We start from the raw sequence: 27,562 nt of genomic DNA on the forward strand, positions 1-27,562 counted from the left end.
ACCGGCAGTTGGGGCGTGGCACCCGCCGCCCACACGGGCTGAGGCACCCTGGTTGGTCCCCGACTTTTCGCTAGCAGCCGAGGTTCTAAGCGTCCGGGAAGGTGCTGCAGATTCCTTTGCAAAGTTACTTGAGGTCGTTGTTTTACACAATTTATTTTAATTTCTAGTTCACTCGGGGCCGAAGAGGGAGGGGTTCTAAAGTCACTCCTCCGGAGCCAGAGTCGGCGTGAAGCCCACCCCCACCCCCTCCCCGGCCACCCACTCTCAAGCGTTGTGGGAAACCGCTTTCCTGAGTTTCTGCGGGAAAGTTTAACTGAGGGTGCAGGTCCTCCTGAGCTGTTCGTCCCTTGGCGTGTGGGGAGCCTCTTCGCCCTCTTTTCCCAAATGGAGGGATGGCGCGGTCTACAGACGCTGGTAGCTGAGTGAGCCCAGTTGGACCGTGTTGGTGACCTCCTTTTGTACCTGCGTGCTAAAAAAAAAAAAATAGTTTAATAAATATATTAAAGGAGGAAAAAGGAAAATGAAAGTTATTTGCCACCAGGATGTAGGGAGTAGACCACAGAAATATTTTTTAGATTTTCTATGAGTGTATTTCACTTTGTCCATCATTTGGTGTGCTTTGGACTTTGCGTGTCAATTTTGGCGACTTTTTAGAAAACCGAGACCCTGACGAAGTTTTCTCTTAATAGCCATTAACCTTGCTACAAATATTTTTTGTAAGAAAAGCTAGCTTTCTAGTTCCTTTGGATTTTGAAATGCCATGTATCAGATTTCCCTTCACGCCTCTGTGATAGAGAAATCTGGGTGCCTTAGGTTCAGTTATTTTTACTTAATCCTTGAGATCTGTATCTTTTAAAAACTTCTTTGAGTTCATAGTCTGTATAATATGAAATAATGTGGAGCATTTGAAGTAGGGTTGATGGTTGTGAAAGTAAAAACCATACATTGGTTGCAAAATTCATAAAGCATTGAATGAGAAATATAAATGAACTATATCCAGTGGATAATACTCCCTGTGGGTATTGATGTAGGAAAGAACGTCAGGGTTTGAAGCCAATGGCCAATATAGAATTCTTGAGAGGTGTTTGGTGCAAAAAGGTGATTTTATTAAAGCACAGAGACAGGACTCATGTGCAGAAAGAGCTGCAATGGGGTCAGGAGAAGTGGCCTGTTACATGCTTTCAAGTTGGGAGGGGGTTAGGATAGGGTAAGTCTCTAAGGATTTTGGAAGCAAGGTTTCCAGGATGTTGAGGGAGCTAAGTATTGTTGGGAAAAGGTCATTTATTACGTCTAATAAAACTTTAGTCATGAGACCCTTCAGATGTATATCGGTAGGCCATATGCTTGGGGGTTGATTGCCAGCACATATCTTGGGGGTTCAGAGATAAAGGAAATTTCTTTTTTTTTTTTAATTTTATTTTTAAAAGATTTTATTTATTTATTTGACAGAGACATAGCAAGAGAGGAAACACAAGCAGGGGGAGTGGGAGAGGGAGAAGCACGCTTCCTGCTGAGCAGGGAGCCCGATGCCAGGCTCCATCCCAGGATCCTGGGATCATGACCTGAGCTGAAGGCATACACTTAACAACTGAGCCACCCAGATGCCCCAGATAAAGGAAATTTCTAGAGAAATTTTTATATGTTAAAGTAGACTTACAGTATCCTGGGGGGGGGGTGTGTCAATCAGTCTAGGATTGCCTTTTGCCCTTAGCAAAATATTAATATCGAGGCAGTTGAGTCCCTAGAGGAATGTCACTCTGCCTGTTTTAAGGACTTGTCAATGGGCTGTAGGTAGTAAGGAAATTTAATAATTTTTCTTCTGCCTTTTTTTCCAACGTCAGGTATGTTGATAAAAGTTAGACCTGCTGTCTGGACCCTGGCCTTCTGGTTTTAAAAGAAATGAGCTAGAAGTTTCATGAAATTGTATAAATGCAAGATGGGACAAGTTTGAATTAGTAAAATCAAAGAAACCTCAACCTTTTGACAAGTTCTCAAATGAGGCAGTGAAGTGAGTGAATGTGTGTTTAGATTCCAAGGCCAAGAATTACTTCAAATACCCTAGTTACTCTTAAGAATGTGATACCAATTCTCAAATGGTTTGTGTTACATCTGATAAGTCTTCCTCTTCACTTAAAGCGTTGCATCCTTTCCTAATACAAGTGGCAAATAAATCCTGACTTTGGGGGCACCGTACTCAAAAATACAATTTTTTTTTCAAAGACTTTAATTTTATGTTAAAAATTAGTGAGATTTTAAAACCTTAAAATATATTTAACAGGAAAAAAACCCAAACTTTATCCTTAAATCCTGAAGTAAAACTGATGATCCAGAAAGATAATTCCTCTGTATGGTTCTGTTTATGCTCTCCCCACATACACACACCTAGATGTACATACACCTTCTTTGTACTCATTTGAAAGGCATGAGTTATATGTCTCATGTTTCTTTTAAGAGTTCACAAATGGTTTCACCCAATTATTAAGGAGCTACTATGTTTACAACTCAAATTTTTTAGAATTGGAGCATATTAGAACTGTGATCTAACCCCCTAATTTTGCAGATAAGGAAGTAGGTTCAAAGAAGTTCAGTATTGAAATTCATGAGACTTAATTATGGTATGAATATAAGAATAGAATATGATAAATTTAGCATGATTTGTTGAAGGACTCGAAGATTTACATTCATGGATCTGCAAAATATATTTACATTCAGGGATCTGCAAAGTAATGAAATATTGTAAATAGCTTTAGTGCCCAACGTTGGGAGTTTAGTAAATTACAGTAAATCTGTAAGATGAAATACTATTTAGTCATTTAAAAGCACATTAAAACTAGAAGAATATATACCAAATTCTTAGTGGGAGATGTATTTATAGGAGAATTTTATTTTCTAACACAAAGAACAAAGTACAATTTTTGTAATTTAAGAATTTGTAAAAGTATATGTTAATAAAAACATAGATCTATTTGTTAGCTAACTGTTTCTTACTCATATTTTTTAGAGATGTATTGATTTTTAAATGACTTTTAGTGACCTCTAATGTATCGGTGAAAATATTTTGACAATCTACCCCTCACCCCCCAGTCATGCTTTTCGTATTTTAGAAGACTATTTGATGATGGGGAAAAAGTAGATATGTAATGACAAATAGAAATACCAAAACAACATACAAGACAACCCTAATTATAGATATATATATATAAAATAAATTATATGTAATATCAGTATAATCACATATACATCCATATAATAGACCAGGAGGATGTAAACTGAAATGTTAATAGTTATCTCTGTATGATAGAATTACTAGAGATAATTAATATCTATATACATTCCTTATGTTCTTCTGGGTGTTCCAAACTTTCTACAATAAAAAACCTAATATATATGTTGATGGCCTTGGTAGGAAAGAAGACAAGGTGATTTTAATGACAAGCCTAGTAATTACTTTTGTGAAAAACTGTGGAGAAACTTACAATGTTTCCATCTTCACACTATTATTCTACTTATATCACTATGATGTGTTGTTTATTTACTCCATTTATTTGAAGTCCATTTCCCATGGTAATGTTACATAAAATAGAGTGTAAATAGTACTAAACATGTTCTTACCATGTACTGTTATTACACAAACAACAAACTTCTTTCCATCACTAAGAAAAAGTAAATGTTCAGTTTTAAATGCTTCATGATAATATTACCATTGGTAACTATATACAGTATGCCAAACTTCAGCCTTATCACTATCATAAAATTTAAAATTCAAGAACTTATTAACAAATAGAAGGGAAATAATGCTAGTCAAAAAGCTACAATATCAATGTCTTTTTATGAATTCTTAAGAAAAGCCAATAGAAGTAGTAATCATTTTTGAAGTTTTTATGAAAGACCATTTCAAGAAAAGGAATAGAAATTAATAAATGAATTTTAAATAACATGTGCATTAAACTTAGGAGAGTTTTGGTATACCCTTTGCCTTGGTGTGTGGGTTTATTTTCCCCAAACAAAACTTCATAGACAATCAAGTACTATTTTTTTAAAAAGTCACAAAACCATGAATACGAATGCCATCTATTCTTACACTTGATATTGCTAGCCCTTCATTATTCTATTTTTTTTTTTTTAAAGATTTTATTTATTTATTTGACAGAGAGAGAGAGAGCACAAGTAGGCAGAGAGGCAGGCAGAGGGAGAGGGAGAAGTAGGCTCTCCACTGAGTGGGGAGCCCGACATGGGGCCCGATCCCAGGACTCTGGGATCATGACCTGAGCCGAAGGCAGCCGCTTAACCGACTGAGCCACCCAGGCGCCCCAGCCCTTCATTATTCTAATTGTTGACATAAAGATGAGAAGATGCATATGATATCATCTTTAAACTGTGAAGCACTATATAAAATTATTTCTATGGATAAAGAAAGCCTCATTCAAGTAAATCAGTATTAAAATACAATAGTAAACTGAGACTAAGCTGAATATTATCAATATGAAACTCTGTTGTTTAACTGTTTTAAAGAAAATTATTATACTGCGATTGTAATTAATCCCCTAGTTAAAACATGAAGCTTTTTTTTTAACCTGACAAAGTTGGTAAATATTAACAAGATGCTAATCGTGAAGATGACTTTAAATGACCAGTTAATGCTGATATTGGAATCCCTGAGGATACAGAAGTGCAGATACTAGTTGCATAATAAGGTTATTGTTGCTGAGTAAGTGGTATTTTCTTTTTCTTGACATTTGATAGTTTGAAAATGTCATCCTTTCGCTTTGCCCTCGTCTTCTTTCCTACTGCAGAGGCCCAGGAGACCCATGATGTAATCTTCAGAAAAGAACAGAAGAAAATGTCGGAGAGAAACACAGAGAACAAGAGCCAGTCCAGGACCTGGATGTGGAAACAGCTAGGGAGATAGGTATGTTTCCATGCTGCAATGAATGTTTCTCATGTACTGAAGATGTCAAACTGTTGTAGGAATTTTCTTAGTAATATGCCTTCTGTTGGATGGTGAAATGAAAGAAGTTCCCAATTATGAGTACATTCTTCGGGCTCTTTTCTGCTTTCTGCTTATTTATTAGTATAAATATGACAATAATAAAAACCACAGTGTTAGGTTAAAAAATCATACCTAAACATTTAGAAAGTCAGCAAAAGTTTCCTTTTGGCTACAGAAGAGGTTGGGTCTGAGACTTCTTCAGTAATTGCCTAGAAGTAAGACAAGGCCGTACCTCTCCTTCTTTCATCTCACTTCAGTTAATTTTTCAGCTCAGAAATTTTGTCACAAAAATATACCTATTTCTCCTTTTCTTCCTGTTTCCATGTTTTAAGCCAGTCCTGAAAGCAGTCAAAATTAACATTAGGTCAAAATCACCCATAGGAAATACTGAGCTTTCTTTGTTAAATATTGAATTATACTCTAACTTGCAGTATAGCATTTATAGAGAAGTAGAGTCCCATAGTCTAAGGTTTAAGAAAATACCAAAGAGTAACTCCCCAATTTCTTCTGACTTTATGCACTTTAATTTCGATGGTAGGTCTCCCAAATCACCATCGGTGTGCAAGAAGGATGGTGCAAAAGATGGAATACTGGGTTTATAGAAGGAGAAGGCCAAATACCATTCCTGAGAGGATGAGAGTCCAAGCAGTTGTACTTATTTATTCCACAAATTTTAGTGTTGTGGTGTATAAGACATTGTGCCAACTGTTGGGTATACAATGGTGAGAAAAGCAGATATTATTCTTGACTTCTTGTGGGACTTACAGTCTGATGGAAGAGATACACAGTATTCATATAAACAGACAAATATATAACAGCAAATTGTAACACATGGCACAAAAGGGAAAAGGAAAGTACGTGATAGATGATAACAGTGTGGGGGTAAGGGCAGAGCTTTAGGGAGTGTGGTCAGGGAAGTCTGTTCTGGGTGGTGACATTGAAGCTGAGACATGAAAGATGAGAAGGAACCAGCCCTCTGAAAAGCTGGGAAAGAGCCTCACCAGCAGTGAAAACAATGTGTGTGAAGGCTCTAAGAAGAGAAGAGCCTACATAGCATGTCTTGGGAATTGAAAGAAGGCCAAACTAATAACTTTTACTCACCTGACAGTGTTTATAAAGGGATTTTAGATTCAGTCTTGCTGTTACCTGAATGTCAACTATGAGCATGATTGCCTAGCTCCAGTTTTTATTCCTTTCTGTATTCTTTGTGTTTTTTATTGCACTACACTGGGCAGCTCACCATGGACAGCTCATGTTGCATGGTTATCTGGTATCCCATGGGTCAGGTATTTAGTCTTGGGAGCCCGGTAGCAAGCCTAGAACTTTCTCAAAAGGATAATCTTCATCAACAGAAGAGGAATAGGCTTTTTCCCCCAAACCCTAAGGGTATTGCCATGATTATTTCCCCCTACCATTGGGTCTTCTGGGTCATATGGCCCAAGATCAGCTTGCCTGGAAGCTCTGGGATCCATTCAAAACTATGAGTTACTAAGTAAATTACTCAAACTAGAACATTCAAATAGAGGATATGTTGCCTTCTGAATCCAAAGTGACCCATGTGCCTCTTTCTCAGTGGTGGAGTGTACAAGATGAAGCAACTTGCCCTTCACTTTGATAGAAATATTGTGACGTGCCCCATATGGCTGAACTCTTAGCAACTTCACTGTGATGGCAGTCCCCTGAATGTTTTAAGGGTTTATCTTTCATCCTCTGTCACATATGTTTTTACCAAGGAATGTAGAATATTTGCTACTCACTAAATATGAAGTCAAATACCTCAGAGTATTTGTATATTCATTCATTGTATATTCATTGTATATTCTTGGACTCTTGTATTTTTTTTTCCTGTGGCATATGTCAAATGTAATTAACAGTAGTCTTATTAGTTCAATATCTTTATCCTTCTACAGATTATCAACTTCACAAGGGCTAGAACCCTGTTTATCCTGTGTGGTGCAGTATCCCTGTACCTTGCCTTGTGTGTAGTGGGGCTCTCAATTAGTACTTAAATGAATGGATAGAAGGATGGGGAAAATAGGAGAGGACAGAATAGCCAACACAGAATACAGATGCAATAAAGTAGTGGAGGAAGTCCCATAGGAATTTAATCAGAGGTTTATTCATGAGGAAACTTGAGGCCATATATTTGCAGTTGAAATTTCTCTGAAAGGCCACAGGGAGCCATTGAAGGGGTTTATGCTTCTTTGTTGACATCCACTTATTCTTCAAGAGTGCTCCCCTTACTTTATATTTGGTTTAGTTATCCATACATATGTAAATAAGCACACATATTTGTACATACACATCAATGAGAGAATCCATTTCATTTTTAATTTTGTTTTCCTAGCACCTGGCATATTACCTGAATATAATAAGCCCTTCAGCATTTGTTAAATAAATCAATAAAGGCCCAGTTAAAGTGCTGCCTCTACTATGAAGCCTTCTTTGATCACCCAGCTGGACATGCTCTCCTATATTCATAAACTTAACTCCATTGTGCCCTTTGTAGTCTTTGCTTTTCATATGTTGCCTTGTTTTATGGGATTGTCAACTTCATTTTTGTATCCCAACAACACAGTACAGTTTCTTATATGAGGCAGACATTAAGTATATATTTATTGAATGGAGAAAAGAAAATATGTTTGCTCTTTTAATGTTAGTGTTATGGATAGCAAATAATTATGCAAAGAAAATCATAACTCTTAAAATTTACCATTCAGTTATTATAATTTCAATAGATTTATTTTATTCCATAATGTTATTTTCACAAATTGAGTGGGTGTAGATAGGCTAGGAAAACTTTTGTTTTGGAAAAAGTTATAAATCATGTAAGGCTTTTTAAAAACCATTTTAAACAGATTATCAAATACCATAAACCTTTAAATACCATAATACCATAAACCACACCCTTTTAAAGTGTAAAATTTAGTTGTTTTTAATATAGTTGCAAGGTCATACAACCATCACCACTATGTAATCCAAAACATTTTCCTCACCCCCTAACAAATCTGGTTCTGGTGTTAGCTCTGTCACTTCAAATTCTAGGTTTTTTGTTGTTGTTGTTGTTGTTTATTTTCTTTCCTTTTAGCATGCCATTGTAATCTTTTGTTGAAAACTGGACATGATCTATGGGATAATTGAAACAGAGGGAAATAGGCCTTAAGTAAGAGGTTTTATGTTAACGTGGTTAGGAGCTAGGCTGTATGTCATGTTACAGCTGTAGGTGACATAGGATTCAGTTTCCTCAGGTGTACTTTTGTTTTTTTCTCCCCTGTTGTCTTAGGTTTCCCTAAGCAATCCCTTTTAAAAAGAATCTGTGTCTTCCCACTCTCTCAGTTATAATCCACTATTATTATACTGGAGCCATGTTGATGTGGTGCTAAGTTGTTGTGGGAGAGGAATTGTTCCGTAATTTTATGAATGACTTTCAACCTTTTAGTGGACCTGAGTCCTTGGGCTGTGACTTTCAGAAATGCTCCTTAGTTTTTTGCTTTTTTTCCTCTTAGGTTGAATAAGGGAGGGGCTGGACTTGGCTGAATGCCCTTCCCTCAGTCATATAAGGGTATAGTAACATCATTTTACTTGGAGCATTGGCCTTTACTACAGAGAATGCTTTGGGTGTATTTCAAAATGGTTACTTAACCCCTCCCTGTGACTAAAATGGGCAGGTATTTTGGGGGGTCATTACCCTGAGAATCTGGTGGGGATCCTTGAGGTAAAATTCATTAGAATGTTTGGGTTCCCCTAAGATTGGGTCCCCCAAGGAGTTTCTCAATCACACTCAGCCTCCAGCCATTTGTCAAGTTTATCACTGAGGTATTCATAGCAGTTGAAGACTCCAGCATCTTTTGCTCCAGGTAAGCTGATCTCAGTGTGCTTCTCTGTGTTTGGCTGTCTCTCAGATTTCTGGGTGAGAGTTTGTCCTGTGATCTTAATTCTCTGATGGGTCTAAGAAAAGGCATTTGTTTTCAGTTTGTTCACCTTTCGTCTTGTTTTAAAGATGGGAGTGATGACTTCCAAGCTCTTTACATGTTGGAGCTGAAACCAGAAGTCTTCCAAACTCTTTATTAAAGTCCTAAATAGAACATATTTTAGACTTTGTGGGGTTGTATGGTCTCTGTTCCAGTTACTCAGCTCTACTGTTGTAGCCTGAAAGTAGCCATAGGCAATAGACAAATGAATGGGAATCTGTGTATTGTTTTTCTATTATTTCACCTATTTCTGCTCTAATCTTTACTTCCTTCTGCTTATTTTGATTTAATTTTCTCCACTTTTTGTACTTTCTTAATGTGGAAGTTTAGGTTATTGATGAGATTTTTTTATATATATTGGTATTTATGCTAAATGTTTTCCTCTAAGCACTGAGTTTAACTGAATCCCGTAAGTTTTCAGCATGTTGTGTTTTCATTTGCATTCATCTCAAGGTGTTTTCTAATTTCCCTTTTCTTTGATCTGTTGATTATTTAAGAGTGTGTTGTTTAACTTCCACATATTTGTGGATTTTTCTAGTTTCTGTTACTTATGTTTTATCTCATTACATTCAGTAACATTCTGTTACTTATGTCTTATCTCATTGCAGAGAACATACTTTGTCTGATTTTCATATTACTAAGTTTGTTGAGGCTTCTTTTATTCATCTATTCTGGAGAATGTTCCTGGTACTCCTGAGAAAAATATGTATTGTGCTGCTGTTAGGTAGAGTGTTCTGTAGATATCTTTTGGGTCTAGTTGGTCTGTAGTGTTAATTAAAGTGTTCTGTTTCCTTTGTTGGTCTTCTTTCTAGTTATTCTTTTTACTTTTTTAAGATTTTTTTTTTTTTAAATACCCTCTACACCCAACCTGGGGCTCAAACTTACAACACCAAGATCATGAGTCACATGCTCCACCGACTGAGTCAGCCAGGCACCCCTCTAGTTGTTCTTTTAATTATTTAAAGTGGGATGTTGGGGGTGCCTGGGTGGCACAGTTGGTTAAGCATCCAGCTCTTGGTTTCTGCTCAGTTAGTGATCTCAGGGTCGAGAGATCGAGGCCTGTGCCAGGCTCTGTGCTTAGCTCAAAGTCTGCTTAAGATTCTATCACCCTCGGAGATGAACCATGAGAAACTATGGACTCTGAGAACCAAACTGAGAGTTCTAGAGGGGAGGGGGGTGGGGGGATGGGTTAGCCTGGTGATGGGTATTAAAGAGGGCATGTACTGCATGGAGCACTGGGTGTTATACGCAAACAATGAATCATAGAACACTACATCAAAAACTAACGATGTAATGTATGGTGATTAACATAACATAATTAAAAAAAAAAAAAGATTCTATTGCCCTCGATATTGGGAGGCCGCCATTTTCTTTCTCGTCCTCCAAAGCTGTACAGGAAGCTTTCAGGGAACAAATGCTACCGAGAGCAAACCCGAGCAGATTACTTAGCCCTACCCGGCAAGGGCGGGGCAATTCCACCTCAGGCAAAGACATCTGAGAATCACTACAACAGGCCCCTCCCCCAGAAGATCAGCCAAGACCAAGTTTACCAATCAATAAGAATGGCAGAACTCCAGCACTAGGGGAATACAGCAGGTAGAATTCATGGCTTTTTTTCCCCATGATTCTTTAGTCTTTCAAAGTAAATTTTTAAAATTTTCTTTAATTTTTTCCTTTTCTATTTTTTTTTAATTTTTCTTTTTCCCTTGTTCAGCATCTTATCAATCCCTTTTTTAAAAATCTTTTTTGTTTTTCATTTTTAGAGTCATATTCTATCCCTTCATTTTAGTTAACCTATTTTTTGTATATATATAAGTTGTTCTCTCTTTAAAATTTTGGGATACAGTTTCTTCTAACAGACCAAAATATACCCTAAATCTCTAGTGTTTGGCTTTGTTCTAGTCTCCTGTCTGATGACATTCTCTCCCCCTGCTTTTTTTTTTTGTTCTTTTTAAATTTCTTTTCTTCCTTTTTTCAACCAACTTATCAATTCCTTTTATAAAATCTTTTATAATTTTCATCTTTACAGTCATATTCCATCCCTTCATCATATTTATCCTTATTTTTGTACATATACAAGTTTTTCTTTCTTTAAAATTTTGGGAGGCAGTGTCTTCTAACAGACCAAAATACGCCGAAAATCTAGTGTGTGGCACTGATCTATGCACCAACCTGATCATATTTGATCATATTCTTTTTTTCTTTTTTTCCCTTTCTTTCCCCTCCAGTTTTGAGTCTCTTCTGATTTGTTTAGTGTATATTTTTCTGGGGTCGTTGTTACCCTGTTAGCATTTTGTTCTCTCATTCATCTGTTCTCCTCTGGACAAAATGACAAGATGGAAAAACTCACCTCAACAAAAAGAACAAGAGGTAGTACCAACTGCCAGGGACCTACTCAATATGGACATTAGTACAATGTCGGACCTAGAGTTCAGAATCATGATTTTAAAGATACTAGCTGGGCTTGAAGAAAGCAGGGAAGGTATTAGAGAAACCCTTTCTGGAGAAAGAAAAGAACTAAAATCTAACCAAGTCGAAATCAAAAAGGCTATTAATGAGGTGCAATAAAAAATGGAGGCTCTAACTACTAAGATAAATGAGGCAGAAGAGAGAATTAGTGATACAGAAGACCAAATGGTGGAGAATAAAGAAGCTGAGAAAAAGAAAGATAAACAACTACTGGATCACGAGGGCAGAATTCAAGAGATAACTGATACCATAAGATGAAACAATAAGAACAATTGGGATCCCAAAAGAAGAAGAAAGAGAGAAAGGGGCAGAAGGTATATTGGAGCAAATTATAGCAGAGAACTTCCCTAATTTGGGGAAGGAAACAGGCATCAAAATCCAGGAGGCACAGAGAACCCCTCTCAAAATCCATAAAAATAGGTCAACACCCCGACATCTAATAGTAACACAAGTCTCAGGGACAAAGAGAAAATCCTGAAAGCAGCTCGGGACAAGAGGTCGGTAACCTACAAAGGCAGAAACATTAGAATGGCAGCAGACCTATCCACAGAGACCTGGCAGGCCAGAAGGGACTGGCATGATATATTCAGAGCACTAAACGAGAAAAATATGCAGCCAAGAATACTATATCCAGCTAGGCTGTCATTGAAAATAGAAGGAGAGATAAAAAGCTTCCAGGACAAACAAAAACTAATAGAATTTGCAAACACCATACCAGCCTTACAAAAAATATTGAAAGGGGTCCTCTGAGAAAAGAGAGACCCCAAAAGTAACATAGACCAGAAAGGAACAGAGACAATATACAGTAACAGTCACTTTACAGGCAGTACAGTGGCACTAAATTCCTATCTTTCAATAGTTACCCTGAATGTAAATGGGCTAAATGCCCCAATCAAAAGACACAGGGTATCAGATTGGATAAAAAAACAAGACCCATCGATATGCTGTCTTCAAGAGACTCATTTTAGACCCAAAGACACCTCCAGATTGAAAATGAGGGGGTGGAAAACCATTTACCATGCTAATGGACACCAAAAGAAAGCTGGGATGGCAATCCTTATATCAGACAAATTAGATTTTAAACCAAAGACTATAATAAGAGATGAGGAAGAACACTATATCCTACTTAAAGGGTCTATCCAACAAGAAGATCTAACAATTTTAAATATCTATGCCCCTAACCTGGGAGCAGCCAAGTATATAATCCAATTAATAACAAAAGCAAAGAAACACATTGACAACAATACAATAATAGTAGGGGACTTTAACACCCCCCTCACTGAAGTGGACAGATCGTCTAAGCAAAAGATCAACAAGGAAATAAAGGCTTTAAATGACACACTGAACCAGATGGACTTCACAGATGTATTCAGAACATTCCATCCCAAAGCAACAGAATACACATTCTTCTCTAGTGCCCATGGAACATTCTCCAGAATAGATCACACCCTAGGTCACAAATCAGGCTCAACCAGTACCAAAAGATTGGGATCATTCCCTGCCTATTTTCAGACCACAATGCTTTGAAACTAGAACTCAATCACAAGAGGAAAGTCTGAAAGAACTCAAATACATGGAGGCTAAAGAGCATCCTACTAAAGAATGAATGGGTCAACCAGGAAATTAAAGAATTTAAAAAATTCATGGAAACCAATGAAAATGAAAACACAACTATTCAAAATCTTTGGGATGCAGCAAAGGCAGTCCTAAGAGGAACGTATATAGCAATACAAACCTTTCTCAAGAAACAAGAAGGGTCTCAAATGCACAACCTAACCCTACACCTAAAGGAGCTGGAGAAAGAACAGCAAATAAAACCTAAACCCAGCAGGAGAAGAGAAATAATAAAGATCAGAGCAGAAATCAATGAAATAGATACCAAAAGAACAGTAGAACAGATCAACAAAACTAGGAGCTGGTTCTTTGAAAGAATTAATAAAATTGATAAGAAAAGAGAGAGGACCCAAATAAATAAAATCATGAATGAAAGAGGAAAGATCACAGCCAACACCAAAGAAATATAAACAATTATAAGAACATATTATGAGCAACTATATGCCAGCAAATTAGATAATCTGGAAGAAATGGATGCATTCCTAGAGATTTATAAACTACCAAAACTGAACCAGGAAGAAATAGAAAACCTGAACAGACCTATAACCACTAAGGAAATTGAAGCAGTAATCAAAAATCTCCCAACAAACAAGAGCCCAGGGCCAGATGGCTTCCCAGGGGAATTCTACCAAACATTTAAAGAAGAATTAATACCTATTCTTCTGAAACTGTTCCAAAAAATAGAAATGGAAGGAAAACTTACAAACTAATTTTTGAGGCCAGCATTACCTTGATCCCAAAACCAGACAAAGACCCCATCAAAAAGGAGAATTACTGACCAATATCCCTGATGAACATGGATGCAAAAATTCTCACCAAAATACTAGCCAATAGGATCCAACAGTACATTAAAAGAATTATTCACCATGACCCAGTGAGATTTATTCCTGGGCTGCAAGGTTGGCTCAACATCCACAAATCAATCAATGTGATACAATACATTAATAAAAGAAAGAACAAGAACCATACAATCCTCTCAATAGATGCAGAAAAAGCATTTTACAAAGTACAGCATCCTTTCTTGATTAAAACTTTTCAGAGTGTAGGGTTAGAGGGTACATGCCTCAATATCATAAAAGCCATCTATGAAAAACCCACAGCGAATATCATTCTCAATGGGGAAAAACTAAGAGCTTTTCCCCTAAGGTCAGGAACACGGCAGGGATGTCTACTATTACCACTGCTATTCAGCATAGTACTAGAAGTCCTAGCCACAGCAATCAGACAACAAAAAGAAATAAAAGGCATCCAAATCAGCAAAGAAGAAGTCAAAATCTCACTCTTTGCAGATGATATGATACTTTATTTAAAAAACCCAAAAGACTCCACCCCAAAACTGCTAGAACTCATACAGGAATTCAGTAAAGTGGCAGGATATAAAATCAATGCACAGAAATCAGTTGCATTTCTATATACCAACAAGACAGAAGAAAGAGAAATTAAGGAGTCTATCCCATTTACAATTGCACCCAAAACCATAAGATACCTAGGAATAAACCTAAGCAAAGAGGCAAAGAATCTGTACTCAGAAAACTATAGAATACTCATGAAAGAAATTGAGGAAGACACAAAAAAATGGAATTCCATGCTCATGGATTGGAAGAACAAATATTGTGAAGATGTCAATACTACCTAGAGCAATCTACACATTTAATGCAATCCCTATCAAAATACCATCAACTTTTTTCAAAGAAATGGAACAAATAATCCTAAAATTTGTATGGATCCAGAAAAGACCCCAAATAGCCAGAGGACTGTTGGAAAAGAAAAGCAAAGCTGGTGGCATCACAATTCCGGACTTCAAGCTCTATTACAAAGCTGTAATCATCAAGACAGTATGGTACTGGCACAAAACAGACACATAGGTCAATGGAACAGAATAGAGAGCCCAGAAATGGACCCTCAACTCTACGGTCAACTCATCTTCAACAAAGCAGGGAAGAATGTCCAATGGAAAAAGGACAGTCTCTTCAACAAATGGTGCTGGGAAAATTGGACAACCACATGCAGAAGAATGAAATTGGACCATTTCCTTATACCACACACAAAAATAGACTCCAAATGGTTGAAAGACCTAAAAGTGAGACGGAATCCATCAAAATCCTAGAAGAGAACACAGGCAGCAACCTCTTCGACCTCAGCCACAGCAACTCCTTCCTAGACACATTGCCAAAGGCAAGGAAGCAAGGGCAAAAATGAACTATTGGGACTTCATCAAGATAAAAAGCTTTTGCACAGCAAAGGAAACAGTCAACAAAACCAAAAGACAACCGACAGAATGGGAGAAGATATTTGCAAATGACATATCAGATAAAGGGCTAGTATCCAAAATCTATAAAGAACTTATGAAACTCAGCACCCAAAGAACAAATGATCCAATCAAGAAATGGGCAGAAGACGTGAACAGACATTTTTCCAAAGAAGACATCCATATGGCCAACAGCACATGAAAAAGTGCTCAACATAGCTCGGCATCAGGGAAATCCAAATCAAAACCTCAATGAGATACCACCTCACACCAGTCAGAATGGCTAAAGTTAACAAGTCAGGAAACAACAGATTTTGGCGAGGATGTGGAGAAAGGGGAACCCTCCTACACTGCTGGTGGGAATGCAAGCTGGTGCAGCCACTCTGGAAAACAGTATGGAGGTTCCTCAAAAAGTTGAAAATAGAGCTACCCTATTACCCAGCAATTGCACTACTGGGTATTTACCCCAAAGACACAAACGTAGTGATCCAAAGGGGTATGGGCACTCCAGTGTTTATAGCAGCAGTGTCCACAATAGCCAAACTATGGAAAGAGCCAAGATGTCCATCGACAGATGAATGGATAAAGAAGATGTGGTATAAATAAATAAATATATATATATATATATATATATATATATATATATATATATATAATGGAATATTATGCAGCCATCAAAAGAACCCAAAATCTTGCCATTTGCAACGACATGGATGGAACTAGAGGGCATTATGCTAAGTGAAATAAGTCAATCAGAGAAAGACAAGTATATGATCTCACTGATACGAGGAATTCTTAATCTCAGGAAACAAATTAAGGGTTGCTGGAGTGGTGGGGGGTGGGAAGGATGGGGTGCCTGGGTGATGGACATTGGGGAGGGTATGTGCTATGGTGAGTGCTGTGAATTGTGTAAGACTGATGAATCACAGACCTGTACCTCTGAAACAAATAATACGTTATATGTTAAAAAAAAATGAAGAAGACAGTAGGAAGGGAAAAATGAAGGGGGGAATCAGAGGGGGAGATGAACCATGAGAGACTGTGGACTCTGAGAAACAAACTGAGGGTTTTAGAGGGGAGGGGGTGGGGGGATGGGTTAGCCCAGTGATGGGTACTAAGGAGGGCACGTATTGAATGGAGCATTGGGTGTTATATGCAAAGAATGAATCATGGAACACTACATCAGAAACTAATGATGTAATGAATGATGACTAATATAATAAATAAAATTAAAAAAAAAATAAATAGGATGTATGTGGTTAAGTGCTATCATGAAAGGCAATGTAATGAAAGTGGGCTCCACTACCTAGGTGTGGTCACATGCCATCCATGCAACCTCTCTACATTTCAATATCTTTACTTCAAAATAAAAATAGAAGGGTTATGTTGAAGACCAAACGAGAGTACTATGTGCATGACCTGTAATAAATGTTCAGCAAAATTGAAAAAAAAAAGTTTCTATCGCCCCCTCCCTCTGCCCCTCCCCCACTCACACGCACTCTCAAATAAATCTTTAAAAAAAAATGAAGTGGGATGTTGAATTCTTCAACTATTGTTGTCATTTTCTTTTAATTCTGTCAGTTTTTGCCTCATGTATTTTGGGGCTTTGTTGATAGGGGCATATATGTTTATAATTGTTATATCTTTTTGATGGATCAGTCTTTTTATCATTGTAAAATATCCTTCTTTTTCTCTAGTAACAAATTTTGTCTTAAAGTCTATTTTTTCCTGACATTAGTATCGCCATTCCAGTTTTCTTTCACACACCATTCGTGTGGTGTATCCTTTCCCATCCTTTTCCTTTCAAGTTATTTATGTCTTTGAATCTAATGTGTGTGTCTTATATATAGACAGTATAGGATTGCGTTATGCTTTTTAAAAATAAAATCCATTCTTCCAATCTCTGCCTTTTAGTTGGGAGATATTAGTCAGTTTACATTAATGTAATTACTGATAAGGAATAATTTATATTTGCATTTTCCTGTTTTTTTCTATATGTCTCATGTCCTTTTGTTCCCCTGTTTCTCCATTATTGCCTTCTTTTGTATTAAATAGATATGATTTACCATTTTAATTAGCTATCATTTTTTATTATATTTGTTTTTTGAGTTTTATTTTTGTTGGGTTTCCTAGGGATTACAATTAAAATCTTGCCTTAAAACAATATAGCTCAAAGTAAAAACAATTATAGTAGGGTACAAAAATTTGCTCTTCTATATTTTCACCCCCACTTCCTTCTTTGTGCTGTTATTGTCATACATATTATATCTCTATATATTATCTGCCTATCAGCACTGATTATAATCATTCCTTTATGCAGTTGTTTTTAAAATCAGGTAGGAGATATAAAAAAAGAGTTCCAAATTTAAAATACATTTATACTGATTTTACATTTACCTATAATGTTTTTACATTTAGTTGTCTTTACTAGTGCTCTTTGTTTCTTCATGTGGATTTGAGTTACTGTCTAGTGTCTTTTCATTTCAGCCTAAAAAGGACTCCCTTTAATATTTCTTGTATGGCAGGTCTGCTTGTGACAAATTCTATTTTTATACTGCTTCAAATACCTCATAACGGTGTATTCCCAATTCCTTCCTCCTATCCCATATAGCATTGCTGTTATTCATTTCACTTACCTGTAAGTGATAATCATCTAATACTTGTTGCTATTATTTTATTGAACAAACTGTTATCTGTTAGATCAAATAAGAATAAGAAAGATAAAAGATTTTACTCTCATTTATTACTTTTCTAAGGCTCGTACTTTATGTAGATCTGAGTTTCTGACCTGTGTCATTTTTCTTCTCTCTGAAGAACTTCTTTTAACTTGACAAATTCACTCAATATCTTTTTATCTAAGAAAGTCTTTATTTCTCCTTCACTTTTGAAGGATAATTTCTCTGAATACAGAATTCTAGATTGGTGGGGTTTTTTTTCAACACTAAATATTTCACTCTACTCCATCTTTCTTGCATGGTTTCTGAAGAGTAGTCCAATGTAATTCTTATCCTTGCTTCTCTACAGGTAGGATGGGTCTTGTCCTCTGGCTTCCTTCAGGACTTTTTCATTGTCTTTGGTTTTCTATAGTTTGAATATATTATACCAAGATACAGATTTTTTTTTTTTTTTTTTTTGTATTTATCTTGCTTAGTGTTTTCTGAGCCTCCTGGATCTGTGGTTTGGTGTCTGTCATTAATTTTGAAAAATCTCAGCCATCATTACTTCAAACCTATCTATCTTCTGTTTTTCCTTTCACTGTTTCTTCCCTTTCTGATATTCCCATTGTGTGAATGTTATACCTTTTGTAATTGTCCCATAGATACACTATAACAGTCCAACATTTTGAAATGTCCAAAAAACACATTTTTCTCAAAAATGAAGGAAATCAAAAGCTAGATTCAGGAACATCAGTTCTACTTCATGTGTTTATCCATTCATTCATTCAACATGTGTTTTTATTAAATATCTACTTTGTGTTAGTTCTCTGAGTGTCTTTATTTAACAACATGGCCTTGTATGCATATGTTCCCTTAAGTATTTCCCAGCAGTGACAACTTCATCACGTTGGTGATGAATGATGAATTAATAATTCCATCTTTTGTTGTTCATTTCCAGGACTTAACAGAAACCATTTGGAAGAAAAAACATGTAAAAGCATGCAATGGCATTTTCAGCTTTCTTGTGGAAAGAGATAGGTGTAGAATTTATGATATTACTATTCAGTATTATTGCATTTTGCTTTTGAAGGAAGAATGACTGTGTGGTCATCAAAATCCATCAACAAGTAAAAAATAAGAAGGACTATGCATCCAGTGCAGGTTACACACAGTTTTGGTTCTGATGAAGAAACCCAGTGAAGGTGAAATATGTTTATATATATTAATGATTTACCATTAAAAGGACCAGTTTAAAAGGAGAAGATGAACACCACCACAGATGGCTTAATTTTACCCCTTGAACATAGTTCTTTATGCCATATGGAGAATCATGCACGAACAAGCAGCTCATTCTTCAGTCTGCAAAAGGGAAGTCTTAATAGGAACAATATGTATTAATAAAGAACACAAACACAGAATTGCTAAGTATTTTGACTTACATTCTTGGCTCCAAATTGTTACATTGGATAAGCTTTTATTATCTGTGAATATGCCTCCATTCTGAGGGGTTAAGAAATAGTATGCCTAAGGATGGCTCTCCCTGTAGATTGTTGTTCATTTCCAGGACTTAACAGAAACCATTTGGAAGGTAGGCCAGGAAAAGGTAGATTACCTTTCTAGTGTTGCATTTTGCAAAAAAAAATAGCTGTACAAATTCTAGGGTATCTTGCTTTATGTAATAGAATATTTCTGAAAAGGTTGCATATAATTTAGCTTTTACATAATGAGAAAAGCATCTTAAATATACTGGGGGCAAACTAAAAACAACCTGTAATGAGTCCTTTTGTCGTCTGTGGAATTACTAATAATTTCTCTCCTGTGGGCTTTGTTTTTTTTAACTTCTAGAAGGAAAAAGCTCATTGAAATTGGTCTTGGCAATGCTTTTTCTAGATATAACACCCAAAGCATAAGTAACAAAAGCAAAAATAAACTAGTGGGACTAAAAAGGAAACAATCAACAAAATGAAAAGACAACTTACAGAATGGGAGAAAATATTTGCAAACCACATATTGGATAAGTGATTAATATCCAAAATATATAAGGAACTCATACGATTTAATAGCAAAAAAAATCAATTTTAAAAAATGGACAAAGGACCTGAATAGACCTTTTTCCAAAAGAAGATATTCAGTGGGTGCATGAAGAGGTACTGAGCATCACTAATTAATAGGGAAATGCAAATCAAAACCACAATGAGATATCACCTCTCATCTATTAGAATGGCTGTTATTAAAAAGACAAGACATAAGTATGAAGAGGATGTGGAGAAAAGGGAACTCTTGTACACTGTTGGTGGGAATGTAAATTCGTACAGCCACTATGGAAAACAGTATAGAGGTTCCTCAAAAAATTAAAAATAGAACTACAGTATGATCCAGCAATTCCATTTCTGGGTATATATCCAAAGGAAGTGAACTCACTTTCTCGAAGAGACATCTGCACCCTTAATGTTTATTGCAACATTATTTACAATAGTCAAGACATGTAAACAACCTAAGTGTCCACTGATGGATGAATGAATAAAATATGGTGTGTGTATATATATATATATATATATATATATATATATATATATATGGAACATCCTAGAAACAGAATAGATTGGTGGTTGGTAGGGGTGGGGGAAAAGGGTGAAGGTGGTCAAAGGGTACAAACTTTCGGTTCTAAGATTTGTAAGTTCTGGAGAGGTAACATGTAGCATGCATGGTGACTATAGTTAAATTTGAGAGTAGATTTTAAAAGTTGTCATTACACACACACACACAAATTGTAACTATATGAGGTAATGGACATGTTAACTAACTCTATTGTGGTAATCATTTTGTGATATATATAAATATATATAAATCATTACATTATATACCTCAAATTTACCCAATGTTATATGTGAATTGTGTCTCAATAAAGCCAGAAAAAAGATATATAAAAGCACACAAAGCAAACAAAAATAAAGGCTACCACATACTCCACTTCCATTGCCAGGCCCACTCCCCATAAGTATCAACTTTAGACCGTGTCTGTTGATGCCACACCCCCACCCTTAAGAATGCTTCCTCATATATATTACCTTCATCTCTAGCTTGTCCTCTTCCTGATACATTATAGTGTTTTTACTTCTTATTATGTCAGGTTTCTCCTCCTCTCCGTCCTTCTCCCTCTCCATACATAAAACACACACATTAAAAGTCTGAAAAGATTCATGTATTCCAAAATGTTAATAGCATTTATTTCTGGGTAGTGTAGGGTAGATAATTAATTTTTTTCCTTTTCTCTGTGTTCTCTAATATTTCAATAATGTTTAGGCATTATGTAATGGAACATAATTAAATTGAAATGTTAAGGATATTGATGAAAATATTTGAAAGGTTATTTTTAATACTTGCCTTATCTATTAGGCAGAATTCTTAGCATATTTCCCCTTTTCTTGATGACAGTGTTTACACAGGTCATGCCTCCAGGCCAAGCCTCCTGCTAACTTCTACAACAGCTTCCAAAGTGATTTTTCTAGTACACAAAAATGACTGTCAGTCCTATGCTTAACAGTTTTCAGTTACTCTTTATCACTCACTAAAGAAAAATCCAGATTCTTGCTTATGACAGAAGGCTTCCCATAGCCTGACCCAACCTACCATTTCTGGACTTAATTTCCAATGTTAGACTGTGCCAGGATTGCAAAGAGGAAGAGAAGTGGATCTTATAACCTTGAGGAGTTCATGGATTGTGAACTGGTGCTTAGCTCAGTATCTGTTAATGGTCTGGTTAGTGCATAAAGCAGGAACCACCATGACATTTCATAATCCTGAGTAATTATGTCCAATGAACAAACATGATTTGGTCAAAATAGGGAAGCCTACAATTGCCCTGGGGAGAGGAGATAGGTGTTAGGAAAATGAGCCTTGAAAAATAGGAAGGATGGGATAGGAACTCTGCTGATAGTAAATACCACTTCTATATCTGCAGGTGGAGTGATGAATAATTATAACTCATATTGTATGGGGTTTTTGAGTCTACACAGGCTTTTTATGAGACAATACCATCTCTTACGGATCTATTTTATTTAGCCCTCAGAACAAGTTGCTGAAATCTTATTCAACTCATATGTAAGGAATGAAACTCAAAGAGATTAAATTGCTGCTTCAAGATTACACAGCAGATTTGAGTCAGACCTCCCTCTGCCTCCAAATTCTGTGATCACCATGGATAGAATCTCAAGGTTTACTCTCTGATCCAAGATCAAGGAAGTGGATAAAAGTAAGATTCCAGGTTCTGGAACTGGGTCTTTCCTGGACCACCATGAAGCAGCCTCTTGGAACTATCTTTGCTCCTTATTATGACAAAACCGCAGCAAGGGATTGTTACTGTGTTTACCTTATGCCTGGCACTGTGCTAAATGCTTTGCATGTATTACTACATTTAATCCTTGGCAACCCCATGAAGTGGCTGCTTTATTTTTCTCCATTATCTAAATGAGAAAAGTATGGCTTAGATACTTATCTAAAAAAACAAAACAAAACAACAAAAAAACCCACACAATGAGTTAGTGGCAGAGCCCAGACTTGAACCCAGGTCAGCTTCTTGACAGGGCCCATGTTCTTCTGTTGAGCTTCATAACCCACTGCAAGCCTTCCTCTAAGAAAATGGTTAGAAGTCTGTTTTTTAAATCTGGGATAGCTATTTCTAGAATTTTGGGTGTCACACATCAGCTTTTTCAGGGGCCTTCCTCTTCCCTCTGGCTCAAAGCCATACTGATTAAATGAAACAGTATGATGACTACTTGTTCCTTCTGTGATTCTCCTCATTTCCTCAACCTTATCTTCTTCGTGCTCAAATATTAGCAATCCATTGAAATTGTTTTAAATCTGTTATCATTTAGCTTTAGTATAAAATCCTAGAAAACAAGAATTTTATAGTAAAAGGAGCAGCAGAGTAGAAACAATGTCAAAATTAAAATCTGAAAATCTGATTTCCAGTTCTAATTCTGCCCCTTTCTAGGTATATGTGCTTGGTCAAGCCTTTTCAACTGGTTTGAGGTATCTATTTTCTTAACCTTCAGTAGTCAGTGAGTTTCCCTTCCTTGTGCCTCCCCGTACAGAACACATGGAAGATTAAACCAGTTTAGTCAATAATTCAGTAAAAAGAAACAAAACAGCCCTAAACACCAGTGTCCTGAATTCTCTCACTTTTAAATCAATTTCTAAGAAAACCCTCAGAGTAATGTGTAAGAATATTTTAAGAACTTCATTGATTTGTCTCTGGACAATTAAGCCCAATTGATCAATTTTTGATTTTCAGGTTTTGATTTCGAATAGAGGATAGTTTTTCTTTAAATAGCAGCAGTGTACCAATCTCTTTAAATAAAAAGTGGATATTTAAGACATACTTAGGGAAATGATGCTTGAACACCTTTCCCTCCCTTTCAGTCTATGAACTATGATTGTGACAGTTAAGTAGGTGTATACTCTGTAGCTGTTACGAGAGCCTTGGTTCCTGATTTCACTACCAACACACGTTTTGAGAAAGAGCCATGAATATTTTCCTTCCTCAGTCTCCCCCACAGTTCTTTACTTCTGGTTCTAAATGGTATCCATGTTTCTTGCCATGACAGATTATACCTAGAATCACTTTGACCTTGGCCAGAGCAAACAGAAAATTAATGAAATGGAGCTGACCCCTTACTTCTGAATGATAGAACTAACACAACGTTCACCTTTCCCCGTAAGTACTTTTGCCCCAGGCCTCAATTCTTTCTTCTTGATTCTGATTTTCTCCTACTTCTCATGGGCTAGGAGATTTTCTTTACATGTTGGCCTGAAATCTGGATTTGGTGGTTATTGCTGTGGATGTAATACCTGTGAGTGAGGATGATGTCATCCACAGAGAGCAAATAAATGTGAAAGAGAAGAACGCCATCAATAGGACAGTGTCCTGCATGAACATGTCATTTATCATGTCAACTTTAATGCATTGCCCCAAATAATTGTCTTGTTGGTATTTGAAAGATTTTCATTAGCTAAATATATAATTATATACATAAATAAAGTCTGACAGTTATTATAAAATCAAAAGTCTCAGATCCTTGAAAAAAATGAGTGGATATACCTGATCTCAGATTGGGAAGTTTTTCTAATCATGTCACCCAAAGCAGAAAACATAAAGAAATAAGACTGATCATATATCTATAGGTATTACATTAGTCAAGTTTGAAAAACAAAGATAAAGACTTGGTAATCTATATGACACATAATCAATATTTTTAATATATAAATAGCTCATACACCAATAAGCAGATGTTGAACAACCCAATAACTGTCCAATGAACATGTTAGGTGTTATTGTTCAAAGGGAAATATTATTTACACGAAGGAAAAGTATTATTTTGTTAGTATAATTAAAATGTATTTAATTAGTAACTAAAATTGAAATGTTGGAGGAAAATGAGTAAAGATGAGGAGAAATTGCCGAGCATTTATTGTTGGAGTTCAAATTAATGAAGCTGATGGTCCAACGAGAATAAACTGTGTTAAGTTCCACGCTCAGTGGCATCAGATATTCCCTAAATTTTTGGTACAGAAAACCCATAAGAAAACAAGTCAAAGAGTAACTGGAGCTGAAGCTAGGTGTAATCCTACTTGTTCTACCTTAAAGGAAGGTCTGGGGACAAGTTTGGGAGAGCTCTGGAACACAGATGATAATATGAAATTACAACGGGGTAGTCTTGGGTTGTCAGTAAAACTTAAGAATCTTCTTGGGATGGGTGCCTGGGTGGCTCAGTTGTTAAGCATCTGCCTTTGGCTCAGGTCATGATCCCAGGGTCCTGGGATCGAGTCCCGCATTGGGCTCCCTGCTCGGCAGGAAGCCTGCTTCTCCCTCTCCTACTCCCCCTGCTTGTGTTCCTGCTCTCGCTGTGTCTCTCTTTGTCAAATAAATAAATAAAATCTTTAAAAAAAAAAAAAGAATCTTCTTGGGAGCTGCAGCCCTATTGATTCTCCTGCTAATGTTGATGTGGTTAGTACAAATAATGTATGTTTTGTGGATTCATATTGTCTCCCCTGTTCTACTGAGTAGTTGATGTGCTTGGATGAAACTTATGGACTTGGTATTATAGAGGGAATTCTCTGAAGAGGTGGGTTTTTGTAAACTAATTTGAGATGTAATGATGTGAGCCTGTAGCCTGTCAGCGTTTCCTTTCTTTTTCTTCTTTCTTCATCTTCTTTTTTTTTTTCTGCCACCAAGAAGGGTTGAGACCTCCTAAAGGAGTTAAAAAGAGAGCAGAACATAAGAGAAAATGTTAATGCAGTTTAGTAGTCTAATAAATGCAATGTTAATAGCTTTTCATCAAACAAATTATCAAAAATTTTTTTAATTTTAATATTCAGTATTATCAGATACTGTTGATTGCCTATCAAGATCTACCCCACTTCAACTTATTCCTTACTGGCAGAACCCTCAAGTTTACTGTAGGGTAAAATACAGACTGGTTTAGGACTTAGCTATTACTATTACTCTTCCTGGTAGTTCCATTCTCCTTATCAGTGACTTATTTAGGAGAGGGCATGTCAACCATTTCCAGAAAATGAGAACTGAGGGCAGTCTACTATTGGGCTTCTGGGAAAGATTTCCTCATTCTAGGAAGGAGACTCCAGGGGATATGATCCATTTTTACCTCTGGTTATGGTCTTGCTGGGATGTTTAGCGTAGAACTGCTTCAGATGTTTTGTAATCCTGAGGGGGAGTCAGCCTGAGGGCAAAGTAGAAAGAAGAATGACATTGTAAGACATTTAATCAAGCAATCCTGAAAACTGCTCTACCATTGGTCCTTTTTTAAATGAGATATTTTCCCATATTAACTAGTTTCCATTAGGCTTTCTTTTCGTTTTGGCTGAATGAAATCTGATATACTATATGAACATAAGAACTTCGGTTCACTGCTGATGGAGAATCAATTGGTTTAGTATTTTCACAAGAAAATTTCATGAAACATATAAAAAGATTTTGATCTAGAAAAGCCACTTTAATAAGAAACTAAATAATTATATATTAGTTTCAAGTTTATATATGGTAATATTGCTTATAATAATGAAAAATGGTAAAAACTAAATTTCCAATGACACAATGATTAAATAGATTTTAGACTATTCAAACAATGCCATACTCCTCTTCATCAAATTAAAAGGTATTTAAAAATTAAGTAACTCCTTGGTTATACCGTAAATGTGCATATGAGAAAATCTGTTACAACAAAGAAAATATGATTTTAGTTGATTATGAATATATCTTCCATTTATTGTTTCATGAAACAGTTTTTTGAGTGTCACCAATGTGCTAGGCATTCTGCTAGGTGCTATAGGTACAGTGGGTCCGTGCAAAATAAGTTATTGGACTCCTAGAGATGACATTCTAGAGAAGAAGACAATGACCAAGGAGACAAAGTTGTTTTGGTTTTCTAACAAAGGGAAAAAGTAGGGTTGTGTGATGGGAAGTAAATGGGTTGAGGGTCTAAGCCAACATTAGTAAGGTAGTCAGGGAGGCTCTTTCTGAAGTGGGACATGATGGGTGAAAAATACTGCCCATGCGTGATCAAGGGGTGGATGAGCAAAACCATAAGTTCTAATGTGAAAAAGAACTCAGCATGCTGTAGAAGTAGAAACAATGCCAGTGTGGTTGGTGCAGTGTGCTGGGGATTGGAGAAAATAGTATCCAGTGGTGTTGGAGAGGTAGACAGGATCTCACTCATGAGTGAAGGCTTGTAAGCCCCATAAGGAATTGTGATTTTATTCTAAGAGTCATAGAAAGCTATTAAATTACTTTAATTTGGAAGATGACACCACGTGACTCTCATTCCCTGGCTGCTGTGTACAGAATGGACTGTAGGAACTGGGAGAAAAATTAAGAATCTATAGTCATGGGATGTCTGGGTGGCTCATTTGGTTAAGCATCTGCCTTTGGCTCAGGTCATGATCTCAGGGTCCTGGGATCAAGTCCCGTGATGGACTTTCTGCTCAGTGGGGAGTCTGCTTTTCCCTCTCCCTCTGCTGCTCCCCCTGCTTGTGCATGCTTGCTTGCTCTCTGTCAAATAAAATCTTAAAAAAAAAATCTATAGTCAAATGAGAAATGGCAGTAATGGCAGTAATATGGAGAAAAGTGGACTAAATCAAGATATATTTTGGAGGATGAATAGGTTTTTCTAATGGAGTGTATGTTGGTGGTAGTGGTTAGAAGAGAAATAGCAAAATAAGTGTAAATCTCAAAATAGGTCATTAAATATGTAAGTCTGGAGTTCAGGGATAAAGTCTAGGCTAGACATTGTATCCAGAAGATGGTACAAAACACTGATTTACTTTTCTCATTTAATCACCTACCACTGTACTTAGAGTCTTTCCCAGATGAACACACAAGGATCAATTTTCATTTTTCTCATTGTTACCCCCACCCCAACCCCAGCCCTCAGACTTTTTTCTGGCTTTTTTTTTAAACTCAGCTTTTTCCCCCAGGGTGTCTGATCTATCCTGGAAAGGCTGACAGTCACGTTCTTCAGATTCTGTGTATCACCGGTCCTTGGGATGCATTGTGGTGAAATGTGGACAAGACAAATAAACCTATCTTTTAGCAAAA

At 36.5% G+C, this 27,562-nt stretch overlaps 1 long non-coding RNA gene across 1 annotated transcript; it reads left to right on the top strand.

The window, feature by feature from the left end:
* Nucleotides 1-5: 5 nt before the first annotated feature.
* Nucleotides 6-27,562, top strand: LOC144380172 (uncharacterized). The gene is made up of 4 exons (XR_013444012.1): nucleotides 6-133; nucleotides 4,794-4,909; nucleotides 23,556-23,665; nucleotides 27,442-27,562. It is a non-coding gene; the product is annotated as an uncharacterized LOC144380172 (long non-coding RNA).

The sequence above is a fragment of the Halichoerus grypus genome, chromosome 14 (assembly GCF_964656455.1).
Source record: "Halichoerus grypus chromosome 14, mHalGry1.hap1.1, whole genome shotgun sequence".
Lineage (NCBI taxonomy): Eukaryota > Metazoa > Chordata > Mammalia > Carnivora > Phocidae > Halichoerus > Halichoerus grypus.